The sequence below is a fragment of the Lepus europaeus genome, chromosome 2 (genome assembly GCF_033115175.1).
Source record: "Lepus europaeus isolate LE1 chromosome 2, mLepTim1.pri, whole genome shotgun sequence".
Taxonomy (NCBI): domain Eukaryota; kingdom Metazoa; phylum Chordata; class Mammalia; order Lagomorpha; family Leporidae; genus Lepus; species Lepus europaeus.
This window is the reverse complement of record NC_084828.1, coordinates 163,996,856-164,016,858: the sequence shown is the minus strand read 5'-3', so window position 1 is coordinate 164,016,858 and position 20,003 is coordinate 163,996,856. Positions and strand designations below refer to the sequence as shown.

The following is a 20,003-nucleotide window of genomic DNA, read 5'->3' as shown; positions in this document are numbered from 1 at the left end:
GGTGAGGGTCACTGCTGCGGGATCTGTGCTCACACCAAGGACTGCATGCATCCTTTGTGTGGTTCCTGTGGCTGCACAGACGTACGGTACCTACAGGGGCTAGCGACCAGGCATTGGTCTCCTTGGAGGAGAGGAGGTGAATGTGAGACTATGCCAACGGAGCTAAATAAACCACACGGAATTTGGGTGTGGACACTCTCCTGGAGCACTGAACAGAGCTCCCTGGCCACACCCAGGAGAGGCCTCAGGGTACTCACTGAAAGAGCAGACTCTCCACTATTAAGTACAATTTATTCAACGGTGAAAATGGGGCTGTCAGTGAAGAAAATTAAAAACAGCCTCAGTCATGTAACTGTTTAAGTAAAAACTACTTTTTGGGGCTGGCGCTGTGGCATAGCAGGTAAAGCTGCTGCCTGCAGTGCCATTGTCCCATATGGGCACCAGTTAGAGTCCCAGCTGCTCCATTTCTGATCCAACTCTCTGCTATGGCCTGGAAAAGCAGAAGATGGTCCAAGTCCTTGGGCCCCTGCACCTGTGTGGGAGACCTGGGGGAAACTCCTGGCTCCTGGCTCCTGGCTTTGGATCGGCACAGCTCTGGCTGTTGCGGCCATTTGGGGAGTGAACCAGCGGAGGGAAGACCTCTATCACTCTCTCTCTTCCTCTCCTTCTATCTCTGTGTAACTCTGACTTTCAAATAAATAAATAAATCTTTAAAAAAACATACATTTTGTGTTTTACGGTCATACACTTTCAATTTATTGAAATGATGTAAATGTAAATGATGATGTGTAAAAATAAATAAATAAAAAGCAGGCTACAATTTTAATTATTGTATCACATTCATATTTTTTCAATATTAACCCTTTTTATATGATGTTTATGTAACCCTTTATATGTAACCCTTTATATGATGTTTCTATGTATTCAAGTTTTATATTCATAACAATATGCTATACTTTTACCTTTTAGATCCTAATCTATTGCTGCTAAATTTATTCCTATGTGATATATAGACTTATATATCTTATGTGCTTATGCTAGTTTACTCTAGAGAATTTTTATAAAGATTTTTAGGGTTCCTCAGTACTGAATCATGCCATCAACAAGTGAAAGTTGTCTTGTGTCCTTATTTACATCATTATCATTTATTTTGTTTTCTGTTCTTACCGCTTTAGCAAGGATTTCTAAAACAATGTCTCAAATCACAAATCAGAATTCACTGGAAGGATGCTGGAAAGTCTGAAGAGGCCATGGCATTGTGGTGCAGCAGGTTAAACTGTCATTTGTTCACTCACCAAATACCCACAACAGCCAGGGCTGGGCCAGGCCAAAAACTCAATCCAGATCTCCCACATGGGCGGCAGCGATCCAAGTGCTTGAGCCATCACTTGCTGCCTCCCAGAGTGTGCAGTAGCAGGAAGCTGGAATCGGGAGTGGAGCTGGGACTCAAACCCAGGCACTGTGATATGGGGTGCAGGCATCCCAAGGAGCTTGTTAATCACTGGGCCCAATGCCCATCTTAAGTGTCTTTTAACTGGAGCTTGTCTTGCATGAGAAGGTCTTTAGCTTTTGATATATTTATTAAAATTCCGTTTTCTCTCTCTTACAGGATATTGTTTTCTTAAGCAGTAACAGTTTTGTATATATTTTAAAATCTGATAGTTAACCCAAGAGCAAGTATTATTGACTGTTAAAGTTGATATAGTTAACAGTATTTACTACCGTTAGAACACTGCCCATTGTGTCTCTGAAATTCATCTTAAACATCCTGAAACTTTTGTGAAAATAGATTTCTCTTTTTTTCAAAGGTTCATTTTATTTATTTGAAAGGCAGAGTTACTGTGGGAAGGGGGGAGAGAAAGAAAGAGAGAGAGAGAGAATTCCATCTGCTGGTTCACTACCCAGATGGCTGCAACTGTCGAGGCTGGGCCAGGCCAAAACCAGGAGCCAGAAGCTTCTTCCAGGTCTCCCACATGTGTGCAGGGACCTGAGGACTTGGGTCTCTTCTGCTGCTTTCCCAGGTGCACAAGCAAGGAGCTGGACCAAAAATGGAAGATCCAGGACTCAAACTGGCTGCACTATGTGATGCCAGCATTGCAGGCAGCAACTTAACCCCTTAAGCCACAACGCCAGCCCCATAGATTTATAGCTGAGTTACATTATTATACATGTTACGAGGATATTCCCTTGAGTTCAATTTACTGCCACTGCTCTTGAAATAGTTTATATTTTTAAAAGAAAAGTATTAAAGTATGATAATCACTTCCTGAAGAATTTTGTGGTCATGGTAAATGTCCTCACATCTTTTGACTTGAAATGTCAAGTTCCCCTTTATAGTTTGGGAATCAAGAAATGTTCAACGCTATCATGTGAGAGCTCTGGCATGTCTGAGTGAATGGGCTGAAACATGAAAAAGCACTGATGTACTGTCCTTTTCTTCCTAATAAGCCAATTGTAGATAATCTTGGAAAAAAAAGTTACAGAAGCTAGAATTTAAGATTTCTTTTTAAACACTGGGAACTGAGTTCAGGCAGGTGGTGTTTCTTAGAGTTTAAAGCCTCTTTTGGAGTTTAGAAATTATTTTTATTTCTTACAATGGAGTTTGCAGATACATGAGAGTAGGGTTGTTTTTTTACTTTTTAGAATATGCATCAGTAGCTTTTATTTTGTTGGTTTTTTTATTTTTTATTTATTTTTTGCTACTTAGGAATTGTAGATAGAGAAAAACTGTTATTGGTACAAGTTTAGTTTTGTATTTAAGCAAGATAATGTAGGTTGAAGTTTTTCTAAAAAGAGTTTACCCAAAGGTTGACATATTTTTTTAAAATTATTTATTTTGAAAGGCAGAGTCAGAGAGAGATTTTTCCATCTGTTGGTTCACCTCCAAAACGCCCACATCCGTAAGAAGCTGGACCATTCCGAGGCCAGGAGCCAGGAACTCAACCCAAGCCGCCCATGTGAGTGGCAGTTTCAGTCCCCAGTGCCCACAAGCCAGGCGCTGAGAATTCAGTCTGAATCTTTCGTGTGAGTGGCAGGGATCCATGTACCTGAGCCATCACTTGCTGCTTCCCAAGGTGTACGTTAGCAAAAAGCTGAACTCAGAAGTGGAGCCAGGGTTCAATCCAAACCTTCCAAATGGAAATGCAGACATCCAAGTAGAGCCTTGACTGCTGTGCCACATGCCCTCAGTAGTTCATACTTCAGTGGACTGATTTTAGCCCAGAGGACAGTGCTGTAGTGCCCTGGGTTAAACTGCTTCTTGCAACACCAGCATCCCATATCAGAGTGGGGTTCTGGCTCTCTATTTTTGATTCAGCACCTGGAAAGGCCGCAGAAAATGGCCCAGAGCTTAAGCCCCTGCGACCCACATGGGAGACCAGGGTAGAGTTCTCTACTCTTGGCTTCAGCCCGGCACAGCATGGCTTGTTGTGGACATTTGGGGCGAGATCTAGTGGATGAAAAGATCTTTTCTCTCCCTCCCTCTCTGCCTTTCAAATAAATAAGTTTATCTTTGAAAAAAATAATATAAAAAATAATTTCAACGGAAATAAATCTGATGAGGGAATCTTATATCCAGACTTTTAAAAGCTTAATTTTGTGCTCACTTGGGCAGCATATACAATAAAATTGGAATGATACAGAGATTAACATGACCCCTGCACAAGGATGATACACAAATTTGTGAAACAATCTGTATTTTCTTTTTAAAAAAAACTTTAATTTTAAAGTATATTTCAGACACCCGTGGGAAAGTCGCTTTGCTCTTTAGCGTTCAACAACTGGACTGGGAACAATTGTATTAAGGCGAATCTTTTCATGGCGCCTGGCTGGATTAGAGTAAGCAAAGACAGATGAGTCTTGCCTGCAGGCTCTGCCTGGGCGAAGCTGGCCTTCCATGCCTGTGCCTTGTGTCGCCCTTTCTCCTTTCATTTTATGCCACTCTCTTCTCTCTAAAGGCATCTCCCTCTTCCTTCCCCTGGGAGTCTTCCTCCTTCCAGAACCTACCTCCACTGCCTCCTCCAACCTCCTCCACCACCCTTGTTTCTCAGTTCCTGCAGTACCCACGGTTTAGCGGCTTCCTCTGGTCAACACAAATCTGGGTTCAGATCTCACTCCAGGGCCTTACGAAGGCAATTGCCTTTTCCACAAAAGAAGAACTCATTGGTCCATCAAATGTTTAACTACTTACTGTGCCAGCATTCTTCCAGGTACTGGGAATACCACAGGGAACCGAAGTGCCTGCTCTTAGCAAGTTTGTGCCAGCCTCCAGTGTGTGTGCGCTGGGGAGGGAAGGGGAGTATTTGAATGTGAAACTAAGAAGTGATTGAAATGATAGATTATGAATCTAAATCAGGAAAGGAATAAAGTGGGGGAAATGAAGAGACGATGGCTAAAGAAAAGAGAATTGGGTTAAGAATAGCCTCGTCTTAGGGGTTGGTGCCAAGAGTGACTGAAATAGCAACATTTGACAAATTCTAGCTGCTAGTAGCATCAGTATTAAACAAAGAAATACATAGAAAGTGTTCCCAAGGATGTGACTTTGAAAGTGCCCAGTAAGTCTAAGCTGTTTTTAATATTATTCCTCGCTATATTATAAACAATTTCATGCTTTTAAACTTGTATTGCGCATTTAATAGGAACATGATACACACTTTTTACTTTAACTGTTGTATGTGAAAAATTTAGAACAAATATTTGCCATGAGCCATCTGATATGGTTCTGCAATTCACTTACTGCTCATTACGACCCTTGGGAGCAGTCATGTTACCCTCAGGTAAGAGGTGAAGATACAGAGGCACAGACATTTGGAGTCCCTGCTACTCTGCTTCTGATCCAGCTCCCTGCTAATGTGCCTGGGAATCAGGGGATGATGGCTCAATGCTTGGGTCCTTGCCACCCATGTGGGAGACCAGGATGGAGTTCCTGCCTCCTGGTTACTGCCTGGCCCAGACCTGGCTGTTGCAGCCATTTGGCTGGGGAGTGAGCCAGTGAATGGAAGTACTCTTTCTCTCTCTCTCTCTCTCTCACTCTGCATTTCAAATAAATCTTTAAAAAAAGAAAGAAAATAAACAGAGGCACAAAGAGACTGAGAAAACAGGCCATAGCATATCCATCCAATACACAGCAGAGCTGGATTTCAACCAGGCTACAGGGGACTGCGTGGAGGTGTTCATACACTCCAATGCCTGTGGCCTGGGTCCATGAAACTCGATCTTAACACAAATAATGTGTCCAGAGTGCCCTCGACTCTCACCACACTCCTCTGATGCAGAGGCTATTGTGCCAGCTTGAGAGAGGAGATGGCTGAGGACAACATCAACCCAAGGTCATGACTGGTCAGTGCCATGATGAGATGACGCCAAACTTAGTGCTTTCCCCTCTCCCTGATGCCATTTTTTTCTCCTATAGACATTAGGTTTCTTAAGGAGGAAAAAACTCACAATTTTTGGTAGTTATGCTCTGTGCCTTCAGTCTGGGCAGCATGGGAAGGCCACTAGCATCAGAATCATTTCTCTGGTGGGTCAACTGTTTATTATGCTTTAAATTCTTCCCATCGCCCACTAGAGGGCAGATTTGTGTCACCACTCTCTTCTAGAGGGAAAACAAAATAGTGAAGCAAAAAGAAGGGCAAGCTGAGACCACACATTTCCTTGAAAATTAAGCTGCAAATGGCCTCACCTCCCTGGCTAGTGAGAAGGCCAGGAAAAACCTCGTGAGTGCCTTGGACCATCTCATCTTCTGTTGTTCCTGCAGGAAACGAGGGAAATGAGAAATCGGGGACCCTTTACCCTTCAGAAATTCCCAACTCTTCAGATTTCACTCATTGACATAGAATATTTGTTCTTACTAAGGAGCTACAGTATTATAACTCCATATATGCACACAATGTGTGATGTTAAGATCAGGGTAATTAGCATTTCCATCTCCTTAAAAATTACCATTCCTGTGTCTTGGGAACCTTCAAATTCTTCTCCTCTAATGATTCTGAGATGTCTGGTTAGCTGTTGTAGACTATGGTTACCCTACTGTGTTTGCTACACATTAGAACTACTCTTTGGTCTCCACTTCGGTCTGATTCACTATTGCAGCTTCCACAAAAGAGAGGACGTGCGGTATTTGTCCTCCTGTGCCAGGCTTATTTCATTTTTCACAATGTCCCCAAATTGCATGCATGTTGCTACCAATGACATCATGTTATTTGTTTGTTTGTTTGTTTTTTAATGTCCAATCCCTTAGTTTAAGGACCAGGAGATGCAGAAGTTAGCAGCTTGCAACAGGAGATTTGGGAACAGAGTGAATTCTGTTGGCTTGGAATCCTGGAGCCTGGTGCTAAGAGTAATGAAGAGCATGTGCTGTGACAATTGTGCCACTGTGTTCAAATGCTCACAAACACAGGCTGTTTGCAGCAGGGTTCCAGGGAACTGTGGCATGACCGCTCAAGGTCTGGCTTGCTAAAGATGCTCCATGGGCAGCTGGTGTTCCCGGCTGCCCCCACCAGGGAGAAGCAAGTGTGCACTTGCGTGTCACTGTCAGTCTGACAAGCCATGGTTCCTTTTTAAAACTGATTTTTTGAACATGCTGGAGAACTGGACCTTTTAGATCCAGCAACCTTTTTTTTTTTAATAAAAGATTTATTTTATTTACTTGAAAGGCAAAGAGAGAGAGAGAGAGAGAGAGAGAGAGAGAGAGAGAGAGAGAGAAGCTTCATCCACTGGTTCACTCCCCAAATGGCTACAACAGCCGGAGCTGGGCCAGACTGGAGCTAGGAGCCAGGAGCTTTTTCCAGGCCTTCCATGTGGGTGGCAGGGCCACAGAGACTTGAGTTACCTTCTGTTGCTTTCGTCCAGGGAGCTGGATTGGCAGTTGAGCAGGCAGGACTCAAACTGGTGCCCAAATGGAACGCTGGCATTGCAAGCGTCGGCTTAACCAGTTATACCACAATGCTGGCCCTATTCCCACAACCATATGAAACAGTTTTCAGCTGTACCAGATTACAAGGTCTCTGAGAGCACCTGGGGTGGTAGAAAAGGGACCATTCTTTTCTCCAGACTGAAGCTGAGAGCGCTTAAGAAAAACAAAATTAACCTTGAGGACTGTCTGTCCTTGGAAGTAGTGGGTCTCACTTTTGAGAGGATGCCCATTCTCACCATTGCTATTCAATATAATCCTCGAAGTTTCAGCCAGAGCCATTAGGAAAGAAAAAGAAATCAAAGGAATACAAGTTGGGAAGAAGGAAGTCAAAATATCCCTATTTGCAGATGACATCATTCTATATATAGGGGATACAAAAGACTCCACCAAGAGACTATTGGAACTCATAGAAGAGTTTGGTAAAATAGCAGGATAGAAAATGAATACACAAGAACCAACAGCCTTTGTATACACAGACAATGCCAAGGCTGGGAAAGAATGTCCAAGATCAATCCCATTCACAATAGCTACAAAAACAATCAAATACCTTGGAGTAAATTTAACCAAGGATGTCAAAGATCTCTATGATGAGAATCACAAAACAGTAAAGAAAGAAATAGAAGAAGATTCCAAAAAAATGGAAAAATAATGTTCATGGGTTGGAAGAATCAATACTATCAAAATATCCATTCTATTGAAAGCAATTTACAGATTCAATGTAATACCAATCAAAATACCAAAGACATTCATCTCAGATCTAGAAAAAAATGATGCTGAAATTCATATGAAGGCACAGGAGACCTCAAATAGCTAAAGCAAACTTATACAACAAAACAAAGCTGGAGGCATCACAATACCAGATTTCAAGACATACTACAGGGCAGTTATAATCAAAGCAACCTAGTACTGATACAAAAACAGATGATAGACTAATGGAACAGATTTGAAACACCAGAAATCAATCCAAGCATTTACAACCAACTTATATTTGACCAAGGAGCTAAAACCAATCCTTGGAGTAAGAACAGCCTCTTCAACAAATAGTGCAGAGGAAACTGGATTTCCATATGCAGAAGTATGAAGCAAGACCCCTACCTTATGTCTTACAAAAAATCTACTCAAAATGGATTAAAGATATAAATCTATGACCTGACACCATCAAATTATTAGAGAACATTGGGGTAACCCTGCAAGACATTGGCACCAGCAAAGAGTTCTTGGAAAAGACCCTAGAGGCACAGGCAGTCAAAGCCAAAATTAACAAATAGGATTACATCAAATTGAGAGGTTTCTGTACTGCAAAAGAAACACTCAGGAAAGTGAAGAGGCAATTAAAAGAATGGGAGAAATTATTTGAAAACTATGCAACTGATAAAGGATTAATAACCAGAATCTACAAAGAGATCAAGAAACTCCACAACAACAAAACGAACAGCCCAGTTAAGAGATAGGCAAAGGACTTAAACAGACATTTTTCAAAAGAGAAAATCCAAATGATCAACAGGCACATGAAAAAATGTTCAGGATAACTACCCATCAGGGAATTGCAAATCAAATCCACAAGGAGGTTTCACCTCACCCCAGTTAGAATGGCTTTCGTACAGAAATCAACAAACAACAAATGCTGGTGAGGATGTGGGGAAAAAGATACCCTAACCCACTGTTGGTGGGAATGTAATGGGTAAAGCCACTATGGAAGACAGTATGGAGATACCTCAGATCTGAATATAGACCTACCATACGACCCAGGCATCCCACTCCTCAGAATTTACACAAGGGAAATGAAATCAGAAAACAAAAGAGTTATCTTACCTCCATGTTTATTGCAGCTCAATTCACAATAGCTAAGACCTGGAATCAACCTAAATGCCCATCAACCAAAGATTGGATAAAGAATTATGAGATATATACACTATGGAATACTACACAGCAGTAAAAAAAAAAGAAATATGATCATTTGCAACCAAATGGATGAATCTAGAAAACATCATACTTAGTGAAACAAGCTAGTCCCAAAGGGACAAATCCTTTACGTTATCCCTCACCTGTGAGAACTAATAGAGCACCTAAAACGAAATCTATAGAAGTGAAATTGATACTTTGAAAGGGATGACTTGAGCTGCCCTTGTTTTGACTGTAAAGGAATAGTTTTTTGTTGTTGTTGTTGTTTTTTCATTTGTTTCTCCATACTATTTGTTGAACTCTTTACTTAATAGAGTTAATCATATGTGTAAAAAGCCAATTGAGAATGGATCTCAGTAAAAAAAAAAAATAAGAGTGGGGATAAGAGAAGGAGGAGGAAGCTTGTAACTGTAAAGCTATATAGACATTGTGGGAAAAATGTTCTACATGAAGGGTCAATATGAGTGAGACCCCAGTGGAAAGAAGTGATTACCAAAGAAGGATGTACTTTTCTCTGAAGGGGAGAGAGAACTTTCACTTTGCTTTTGGTCTTTTCTAAATACTGATGGAGTTTGTGGATTCAAAAGGCTTCCATAGCCTAGGAAGCTCATGTCAAGAGCATTGGGTGACCACTTACATCACACATAAGAGTGTTAATTGTGCACTAACTCCCCATTCAGGACCTCTGTCCTCGCTGAGTTGTATTATGAAAATTAACTGTAAAACTAGTTCTCAAACAGTTTGTGTGTGTGTGCGTGCGTGCAATTTGTTGAAATCTTTACTTAGTATAGAGTTGGTCTTCTGTGTATAAAGTTAATTGAAAATGAATCTTAATGGAGAATGGGACTGGGAAGGGGAGAGGGAGGAGGAGTGGGTAGGACTGTGGGTGGGAGTGCAGGTACAGTGGGAAGAATAGCTATATTCCTAAAGTTGTGCTTATGAAATTTGTATTCCTTAAATAATTAATTAATTAAAAAAGAATGACCCCATCCAGGTCTTTGAAGGCAGCCTCTTCTTTATCTGTTGTGATAACATCTTTCAGGAAGGGAAGGGTGTAGTCATGCAGCTCCATTAGGACACCCATCACGGGGGTGATATCCAATAACAAAAGAAGTATAGGCTGGTCTTCACCTAAGACAGATGCATTGCTAGTACTGTACAACAGTAGGTGTGCAATTTGACCAACTATTAAGGACTCTTAATAGTTCAGACATGATTAGCAACTATGTGAGCCATTTCAGCACCTCGCTGGGTCATCTCTACCACAAAACCAATTCCTACAGCCTTTTCTTTGGGTGCAGGTTTCTGTCTTTTGCTCTGGCACATAGCACTTGATGTAACTTTTCACTCCGCTCAACCAGACAGGCTGGAAGCAAAGAAAGGAAAATACATGTGGCTCCATCGGTCTCCACTTACTCTGCTCTTTGCTTCCTGGCACGAGGATGATGATGAAACCCAGGTCAAGGAGTTGGAAATACCTGAGGGGAGAGCCAAGGCTGAGTCATATTTTCATTACATGCCTCACCTGCCCAGATCCCACTTCTTACAAGTCCTCTCTCATTTATTTCAGGGCTTGTGCCTGGCTGACTCTGTGTCCTTGCTCTAACATGTACTTATGATGCAGCAAAAATCCATTTCACTGTTTTTACTGTAGCGCTGGGTAGCAGCACAGGCCCTCATTTTGGATAGAAGTTAGCCTTTTAGACTCTCCTTTCTCCTCAACATGGCTGTCTTCCTCATTGTCCCTTTGCATTTTGGCTGGAATGGGGTGGGGGAATAAGTGCTCTATCACTGTAGACCAACCACAGCTGGATTCTCAGGAGCTTGAGTACCAGATGTGTCCCTGCCAAAACAGGGTTTTTACAACAACACCCAAGAAGGAGCACACTCTGCATCCATGCCTTCAGTCTACTCACATGCATGCACAGTGTGTGTGTTCTCTGTTGAGAGTCTATGTATGTGTGTGTTGGGTGTGTGTTAGGGGTGGCTATGATGGGCCAACAAAACTGGATCACAGGTGCCACAACCGTTCACCTGTATCATCATCAAACATCTATTGAGGCCGCAATCTTCTCAAAACACTGAGCTAGAAGATGAATTTCGTGTGGTCCCTAACCTTGAGATTGAGTATGGTTAATATATAGAGAGGGGATATGTTAATACATTTTAAAAAAGTCAAATGGGGACTAACACTTGACAATTGATAATAAATGCTTTGGGAATTCAACTGAGGAAAAATTCAGAAAGGTTTAGTCGGATTCCAGAAGATTGCCAAGATGAGAAGATATTTTAACCTGACTTTGAAATAAGAATTATAACTCAGATAAGCCCCACAGAAGGGCAGTCTCTGTGTAGGCTTGCTTAACATCTAAGTACACTATCTTCCTGAAGTATCAGTTAAAATTCTGTTGGTTCAAAATCCCACTCACATTGCAAATGAAACCAAAAGTACTCATATAACTGAGTAGTTCAAAGCATGACACTGACTTCTGTTCTCAAATGAAAGAAGGCACCAGGACATTGTCAGTTCTTCCTGGCCCAGTTCTTCTCAGTGTTGGCTTTATTCTCAGGTAGGCAGTCTCTATAAACAGAACCATCTAGAGCTATCTAGAGCTCTATAAAGAAATCCTACCAACATATGGTATGCACTTTTTCTCTTGCAGTGTCGGCAAAACATTCTGGATTCTTATTAGCTTGACTTGAGTCAAGTTGCCTTCTATAAAGCTATGACTGCTCAGTGGCATGAAATTCTCTGACAGCTGGACCTGAGCCTATTGCTCACTCCTAGAGACAGCTGGTATTAATGGTCCAACCTGACTCTCATGAACTAAGAGTGGGAGAGGGGCAGTTCCACAAAGGAAATCAGGATGCTAACACAAGAAGAAAGGAATGGATCCTGGGAAGACGAAAACAGCAGATGTCCACTGTCATCTCATCCATTAAAAATCTGTTGGCAATGGTTCATTTTAACTCCTTTCCCAAATTTCACAATTCCTTTTTACAAATATCAGTGGTCCTTGAACATATAACAGATGCTCAATTTTAGGCTCAATCTCAGCCAGAAAGAGTCTATTCTACTTTTCAATGATAGGCGGTCCTCTAGATGATTAATTTAAACCCTTGGGGAAATAAGCGCTAGCAAATTTCTACTCATTTTGGAATGAAAGGCAAAACTTATGATCGAACAATTTCCTTCTGGCTATAAATAGATGCTTGTGCAAGTTATTGACATAGACTTAAGCTCTGGCAATCTTGGCTTATCCCACTGAGGAAATCTTTTCGTTCAGGATAAACTTTAAGGATCACTATAGGAGAACATTCAATTCAATAGAAAATGGGAATTTAAATATATTTGTGGGTATTTTTATTCCCAGAACTGAGCGTAATCAGGGTCATGGCTCTCTCAATCCTAGGAACAACGTCATTATTCTATTATTTCTTAATAGACCAACATTCAGGATCAAGATAGAAGTGCAAATGAGCTGAATTGTGCTTGCAAATTGGGAGTTGGCAAATGTATTCGGCAATGAGCCATGTTCTTTCTCATTTTGAAATTTTGGCGTTGAAAAATGCCTAAAGCTACACTCAGCATTTGCATCATTAGGGTCTTGGAAACCAGGCAAATGTACTAGACTGTTGTTTTAAACCACAAAGCAATTTGTTCCTCCAGACATCACATTTGAACATTTAATTGAAGTAATATATAACCTATCGATTGAAAACTACATCAAGGCAGAAAGGAATTCTGTTCTTTTTGCATTTACTTTTACTTTTGTTTTTCATTCTTAATATAATATTTTCAAAGTCTTCATCATTTAGACTAGACAGATATAGTGCTATGTACAAGCAAATGTAGAAAAACATATTTAAAATTTTCATTTTAATCTAAGGCCATATGTTTTGAATATGGTTTGTCTCCACCAAAACTCACGTTAAAAATTGTTTCCCACTCTAGTGATATTGGGAGGTGAGGGCCTTTAAGAAGTGATTAGATCACAGGTGCTTCACCCTCATGAATGGACTAATGAGGTCTCATGGGAGTCCTTGCTTTCTGGGACTAGATTAGTTATTGTCAGAGAAGCTTGTTATAAAATAAGTTCAGTTTCCCCAGCTCTCTGTCACTTCTCTTTTGGTTGGGGCCTGCCCATCACTCGTACACACCCTCCTGCTGGGGACGTATCTACCATGCTATGATGTAGTGTGAGGTCCTTGCCAGGTGAACTTCTGCTTCCAGAACCATCAGCTAAATAAACCTCCTTTCTTTATGAATCACCCAATCTTGGGAATTCTGTGATAGAATGGCAGCAAAACCTAAACTACAGCACCATAAAACCACCAAATTTGTAATCCCCTAAATGAATCTGAGATTTTTTTCGTAGCATATAATAAGCTAATTCTTCTTAAAAAAAAAACAGAGCTAAAAAATTACTCTTTTCTCCCCTACTTCTAAATTCCAATCCCTGTATTTTACCACACTTCCACTTTGGTAAACTCTGTAATTACTTTTGGTATATACCCTTGTTACATATGCTCACACACATCCATTGAAACTTTAGCAAGTTATTCCATGAATATTTACACACATGATATCATACTAAACATATCTATACAACTTGCTTCCAAAATTTCAATAGGCAGTCCCAATTCATAGACATATAGTTACCTTCTGATTTTTTTCCTGTTTTAGACAAAGTCTTTGCCTATATCCTTGGACATAATTCCAAGGTGTGTCAATGATTCTATAGGTACATATGGAGTCACAGAGAGTGCTTATTTTGTAAACTTTCATAAAAAACAGCAAAGCAGCTATAAATTTATACCACTACCACAGTACCAGTTCTTTGGATATTGTTAATATTTTACATTGCTGCCAATCAAGTACACATTTACCAATGAAATGAATCTCACCTTTTAAATTTGAATTTCTTCAGTTATCAGGGAGATCATTGACAAGATAAAACTATCATCACAATTGTTTTTTTAATTTTAAATTATTTTTTATTTATTTGAAAAGAAGAGATATAAGGAGGGAAAGAGATAGAAAGACAGACAAGTTCCATTTGTTACTTCTCTCCCCAAATGCCCACAACAGGCAGGGTTGGTCCAGGTCTAGAGCCAAGAACCAGGAATGCGATCAAATCCTTTCACCAGGGTGACAGGAAACAAATTACTTGAGCCATCACCACCATCTCCTAGGTTCTGCACTGGTCAGGAGCTGGAATCAGGGATTGGACTCAGGCACTCCAACGTGGGATACAGACAATTTAAGCACTAGGCTAAACACCCATTCCCTTCCCCAAGACATTAAGTGGTTGACTGTGATGCCTGTAGAGATCAAGTCAGCGAAATAACTTTCCTGTGATAGATGAGATCTCTCACTTGCCAGTTAGAAACCCATTCCAGGCACTCACCTGTGCCACTTAGTGTTGTAGATGTTCAGGAAAGCAATGCTTGATAATAACTTACACAGAAAAGAAGGTTCCATAGAGAGCAATCTGGAAACCCACAGGCAAGATGATTACTGGTTAATGTCTTTTTTAGTCCACTTCTATTTATAAGAAAACAATGACTTCTTTATAGAAGAACGTAAAGGCTAGATGTGAAAATCTGTATGGCTGTCATCTATAAATAGATTTTTGTCTTGCCCAGGGGACAGCATGTCTCATTATTTTGAAGGATCTTCAGGAAATAACAATACGGAGTCCTTTGTGAAAGATATTGAACCCCTTGGAAGGAAACGTTGGAAAATATTGAGTTTTCCTGGTGTGTCTCTAAATATCTACTTTTTCTTCAACTTTTCGCAATCCTGTTCATACCCAAACCACCCCAAACTGGACACTTAAAGGATCAAGGTGGGCAGGCATTTGTTGTAGTGGTTAAGTCACCACTTGGAACGTCCCCATCCCATATCAGAGTGCCAGGGTTTGAGACTTGACTCCACTTCCAACTCCAGCTCCCTGTCAATGCTGATCCTCGGAGGCAGAAGGTGGTGGCTCAAGTTGCTGGGTTCCTGCCACCCATATGGGAGACCTGGATTAAGTTCTTGATTGCTGATTTCAGCCTAGCCCTGTCATAGTTGTTGCAGACATTTGGAGAATGAACCAATGAATGGGGCATCTCTCTCTCTCTCTCTGCTCTCTTACTCTGTGTGTGTGTTTCTCTGCTTTTTAAATAAGTAAGTTTTCTTAAACATATTTAGATAAGGCACATGAAGGATCTGCCATAGTCAGATCCAATAGTTGCCTTAGTCATACTCTTCCTGACTATGCCCCTTCGTCAGACGTTGAGGACTATCTGCCCCCTTGAAGCCTGCTCCCCTGCCCTTTGCTGCGATGCTATGTGAGGCAGAGCACTGCTCAGGATACCATGAATCCAATTTTGAGTCCCAAACTGCAGTTTCCTCTTTCCAAAACTCCATTTAGTCAAAGGTAAAAAGGAAACCATGAACTCGATGATTTCTCATAGTGTTTCTGGTTCTAAAATCCTGTGGTATGGCCCAAGATTCTCTCTCCTGCCTGGTTTTTGTCTTGATGCTGTGTTTGTTGGTTTCCTCTGAGTGCCATGTCACATGTCTAGCTGTACATCGGCCCTCTGTGTCCCCACAGGATGAAGTCTGGACCTGCCTGCCTGCCATCCAGGGCACCACAGGTGAATCTCAGTCCTTCTCGGCTGTACTTAGCTCCATTGCTTCCTTTCCCCAGCCCTCTCCTCTGGGACACACAATCTTTCCTTGCCTGAGAACCAATTTCCACTCCTGTCACCAGGCAATTTTTCTTACAACACTCAGACGTCCCACTCATCTGCTCTGAAATCCATTTCATTCTCTGCAGTCAGCTTCAATTCTGCCTCACTGTGGAGCCTTCTGTCATACTGCGGTGGTCTCTTCTGTCTTGGAACTGCTTATCTACATTTAAGCAATTATCAGGAGTAAAATTTTCCCCCACATTTTAACATCTTTGGAATTTAGATTCATGTTAGAGTTGCTGTTGGATGTGTAGCAGTTTTGATACAGTTTGTCTAAGTGTGTGCATCAAAGTTTGCAGATACTCTGTAAGCAACATGGAATGAAATTCCGAAAACATTAGTGGATCACTCTTTAAAAAATGCTGTATCGGGGTCGGCGCCGTGGCTCACTTGGTTAATCCTCTGCCTGCAGTGCCAGCATCCCATATGGGCGTCAGGTTCTGGTCCTGGTTGCTCCTCTTCCAGTCCAGCTCTCTGCTATGGCCCAGGAGGGCAGTGGAGGATGGCCCAAGTGCTTGGGCCCTGCACCCCATGGGAGACCAGGAGAAGCACCTGGCTCCTGGCTTCGGATTGGCACAGCGCCAGCCGTGGCAACCATTTTAGGGGTGAACCTACAGAAGGAAGACCTTTCTCTCTGTCTCTCTCTCTCTCTCTCTGTCCATAACTCTACCTGTAAAAAAGATAAATAAAAATAAAAAATAAAAAATGCTGTATCACCAATATTTTTGATAAGATAGAGGAAAAAGCCGTGTGAAAAAAATGTGGACATTGTGATTTTGAGTTTAAAGGTGATTCGGGGGCTGGCATTGTGGCACAGAGGGTTAAGCCTCCATCTGTAATGTCATCATCCCATATGGGCACCGGTTCAAGTCCCAGCTGCTCCACTTCCAATCCGACTCTGCTAATGCCCCTGGGAAGGCACCAGAAGATGGCCCAAGTGCCCAGGCCCTGCCACCCTCATGGGAGAGCTGACTGGAATTCCAGGTTCCTGGCTTCAGCCCCTCCCAGCCACAGCTGTTGCAGCCATTTGGAGAGCAAACTGGCAGATGGAAGACTTATCTCTTCCTCCTTCTGGCTCTTCTCCCTTATCTGGAACTCTGTCTTTCAAATAAATAAATAAATCTTGAGGTTGTCATTGTGGCATAGCAGGTTAAGCTTCTTCCTGGGATATCAGCATCCCACAACAGGCACCAGTTTGAGTCCAGCTGCTCTGCTTCCAATCCTACTCTCTGCTAATGCTCCTGGGAAAGCAGCAGAAGATAGCCCAAGTGCTCAGGCCCCTGCACCCATGAGGGAGACCCAGAAGCAGCTCTGGGCTCCTGGCTTCAGCCTGACCCACACCTGGCTATTGCAGGCTTTTGAGGAATGAACCAGTGAGTAGAAGAGCTCGCTCTCTCCTCTCCTCCTCTCTAACTCCCCCTTTCAAATTAAAGAACACACACATAAATACACTTTAAACATATTAATAAATAAATATTAAAAAACAAAGTGATTCAGAAGAGTCAGACTATCATAAAAAATGCTTGGAGGATTCCTTATTTATTTTACTTTAATTTTCCTTGTACAGGATTTATCATATGTCATCAGTTTTTCCTGGATGAACAGTGGGTTGTTTCCTCTCTTGTCCTATTACAATCAGTCTGGTGGGGAGCACTTATGTTTAAATGTTAAGGCACCAATAGAATGCATTTCTAGAATTGCAATTGCTGGGGTCAATATAAACATCAGTTTGTGTAATTTGGATAGATCTTTCCAGCTTATCCTCCAAGAGTCTACCAATTTTTATTCCTGCTTGTGTATATAAGAACCTCTAAAAATGATTTGAAGAACTGGAACTGGCATGGTGGCACAGTGGGTTTAGCCACTGCTTGTGATGCCAGAATTTATTTTTAGGGCACTGGTCCAAGTTCTAGCTGTTCCGCTTCAAATCCATCTTTCAGTTAATGCAGCTGGGAAAGCAGAGAGGGACGGCCCAAGTGCTGGGCCCCTGAAAACCATGTGGCTCCTGGCTTTAACCTGACCAGTCCTAGTTGCTGCAATAATTAGGAGTGAATAAGCAGATGGAAGATCTCTCTCTCTTTCTCTCTCTCTCTCTCCCATTCCCTCTCTCCTCCACTCCCATCACTCTGTCCTTCAAATAAACAAATACATTGTTTAAAAAAAGATTTGAAGGATATAAAATGGTGAATATAGTAATATACTTATTTTGGGACCACAAATTTTCTCTTTGGGGCCATACAGACATCATTTAATGGGCAAGCTCTTGTCAATATTAATTAATCAATCTAATGTTAAATGGTCAATTCCCTTCAAATGGCTGATTACCTTTTTTTTTTTTTTTTCTGAGAGGTAGAGTTACAGGGAGAGAGAGGAGGAGATAGGAAGAGAGGTCTTCCATCTGCTGGTTCACTTCCTAAATTTTGGGCCGCAATGGCTGGAGCTGAGTCAATTTGAAGCCAGGAGCCAAGAGCTCTTTTTAGGTCTCCCACATGGATGCAGGGGCCCAAGCACTTGGCCATCTTCTATTACTGTATTGGAAGAGGAGCAGCCAGGACACCAACTGGTGCCCATATTGGATGCCAGGCACCATAGGCAGAGGCTTAGCTGACTACCCCATAGTGCCAGCCCCAATGACTACTTCCTTAGTTCAGCCCAATAACACTATATCTGATCTTGTTATCAATTATCTTCTGAACATGACCCCCAGTTGTATCTCTCACTCTAGCTACTTAAATTGGCCTTTTAAAATTTGTTTTTATTTATTTCAAATTCAGAGTTACGCAGAGAGAGGGAGAGACAGAAAAAGAGAGAGATCTTCCATCTGCTGGTTCACTCCCCAATGCCAGGGCTGAATCAGGCAGAAGTCAGAGGCCAGGAGCTTCTTCCAGATCTCCTATGTGGGTGCAGGTGCCTGAGCACTTGGGCCATCTTCTGCTGTTTTTCTCAGGCTATTTGCAGGGAGCTGGATTGGAAACAGAGGAGCCAAGACATGGACCAGTGGCCGTATAGGATGCCAACATTACAGGCAGAGGCTTTACCCACTATGCCACAATGTTGGCCCCTAAAGTAGCCTTTCTGATCTAAAACCAATTCCTGGAGTAAGGACAGTCTATTCAATAAATGGTGCTGGGAAAACTGGATTTCCATGTGCAGAAGCATGAAGCAAGACCCCTACCTTACACCTTACACAAAAATCCACTCAACATGGATTAAAGATCTAAATCTATGACCCGACACCACCAAATTATTAGAGAACATTTTAGAAACCCTGCAAGATATAGGCACAGGCAAAGACTTCTTGGAAAAGACCCTGGAGGCACAGGCAGTCAAAGCCAAAATTAACTATTGGGATTACATCAAATGGAGAAGTTTCTGTACTGCAAAAGAAACAGTCAGGAGAGTGAAGAGGCAACCGACAGAATGGGAAAAAATATTTGCAAACTATGCAACAGATAAAGGATTAATAACCAGAATCTACAAAGAGATCAAGAAACTCCACAACAACAAAACAAACAACCCACTTAAGAGATAGGCCAAGGACCTCAATAGACATTTTTCGAAAGAGGAAATCCAAATGGCCAACAGACACATGAAAAAATGTTCAGGATCTCTAGCAGTCAGGGAAAGGCCAATCAAAACCACAATGAGGTTTCACCTCACCCCGGTGAGAATGGCTCACATTCAGAAATCTACCAACAACAGATGCTGGAGAGGATGTGAGGAAAAAGGGACAATAACCCACTGTTGGTGGGAATGCAAACTGGTAAAGCCACTATAGAAGTCAGTCTGGAGATTCCTCAGAAACCTGAATATAGATCTACCATACAACCCAGCCATCCCACTCCTTGGAATTAACCTAAAGGAAATTAAATTGGCAAACAACCTAAATTGGAATCAACCTAAATACCCATTAACAGTAGACTGGATAAAGAAATTATGGGATATGTACTCTATAGAATACTATACAGCAGTAAAAAAAATGAAATCCGGTCATTTGCAACAAAATGGAGGAATCTGGAAAACATCATGCTGAGTGAAATAAGCCAGTCCCAAAGAGACAAATATCATATGTTCTCCCTGATCAGTGAGAACTGACCGAGCACCTAAAAGGAAACCTGTTGAACTGTAATGGACATACGAGAAACAGTGACTTGATCAGCCCTTGCCCTGACTGTCGATGAGCAACTTAGTACTTTATTCCTTTTAGGTTTTTTTTTTTTTCTACTTAATACTATTCGTTGAACTCTTTAACTAACACACAACTATTCTTAGATGTTTAAATTTAACTGAAAAGTGATCCCTGTTAAATACAAGAGTGGGAATAAGAGAGGGAGGAGATGTACAATTTGGGACATGCTCGATATGACTTTCCCCAAATGGTAGAGTTAGAAACATGCCAGGGGATTCCAATTCAATCCCATCAAAGTGGCATGTATTAATGCCA

The 20,003-nt window shown here is 41.6% G+C and overlaps 1 non-coding gene across 1 annotated transcript; it reads left to right on the top strand.

Moving 5' to 3' along the window:
• Nucleotides 1-3,597: 3,597 nt before the first annotated feature.
• Nucleotides 3,598-3,701, top strand: LOC133752730 (U6 spliceosomal RNA). The gene has a single exon (XR_009864971.1). It is a non-coding gene; the product is annotated as a U6 spliceosomal RNA (small nuclear RNA).
• The last annotated feature ends 16,302 nt before the right edge of the window (nt 3,702-20,003 follow it).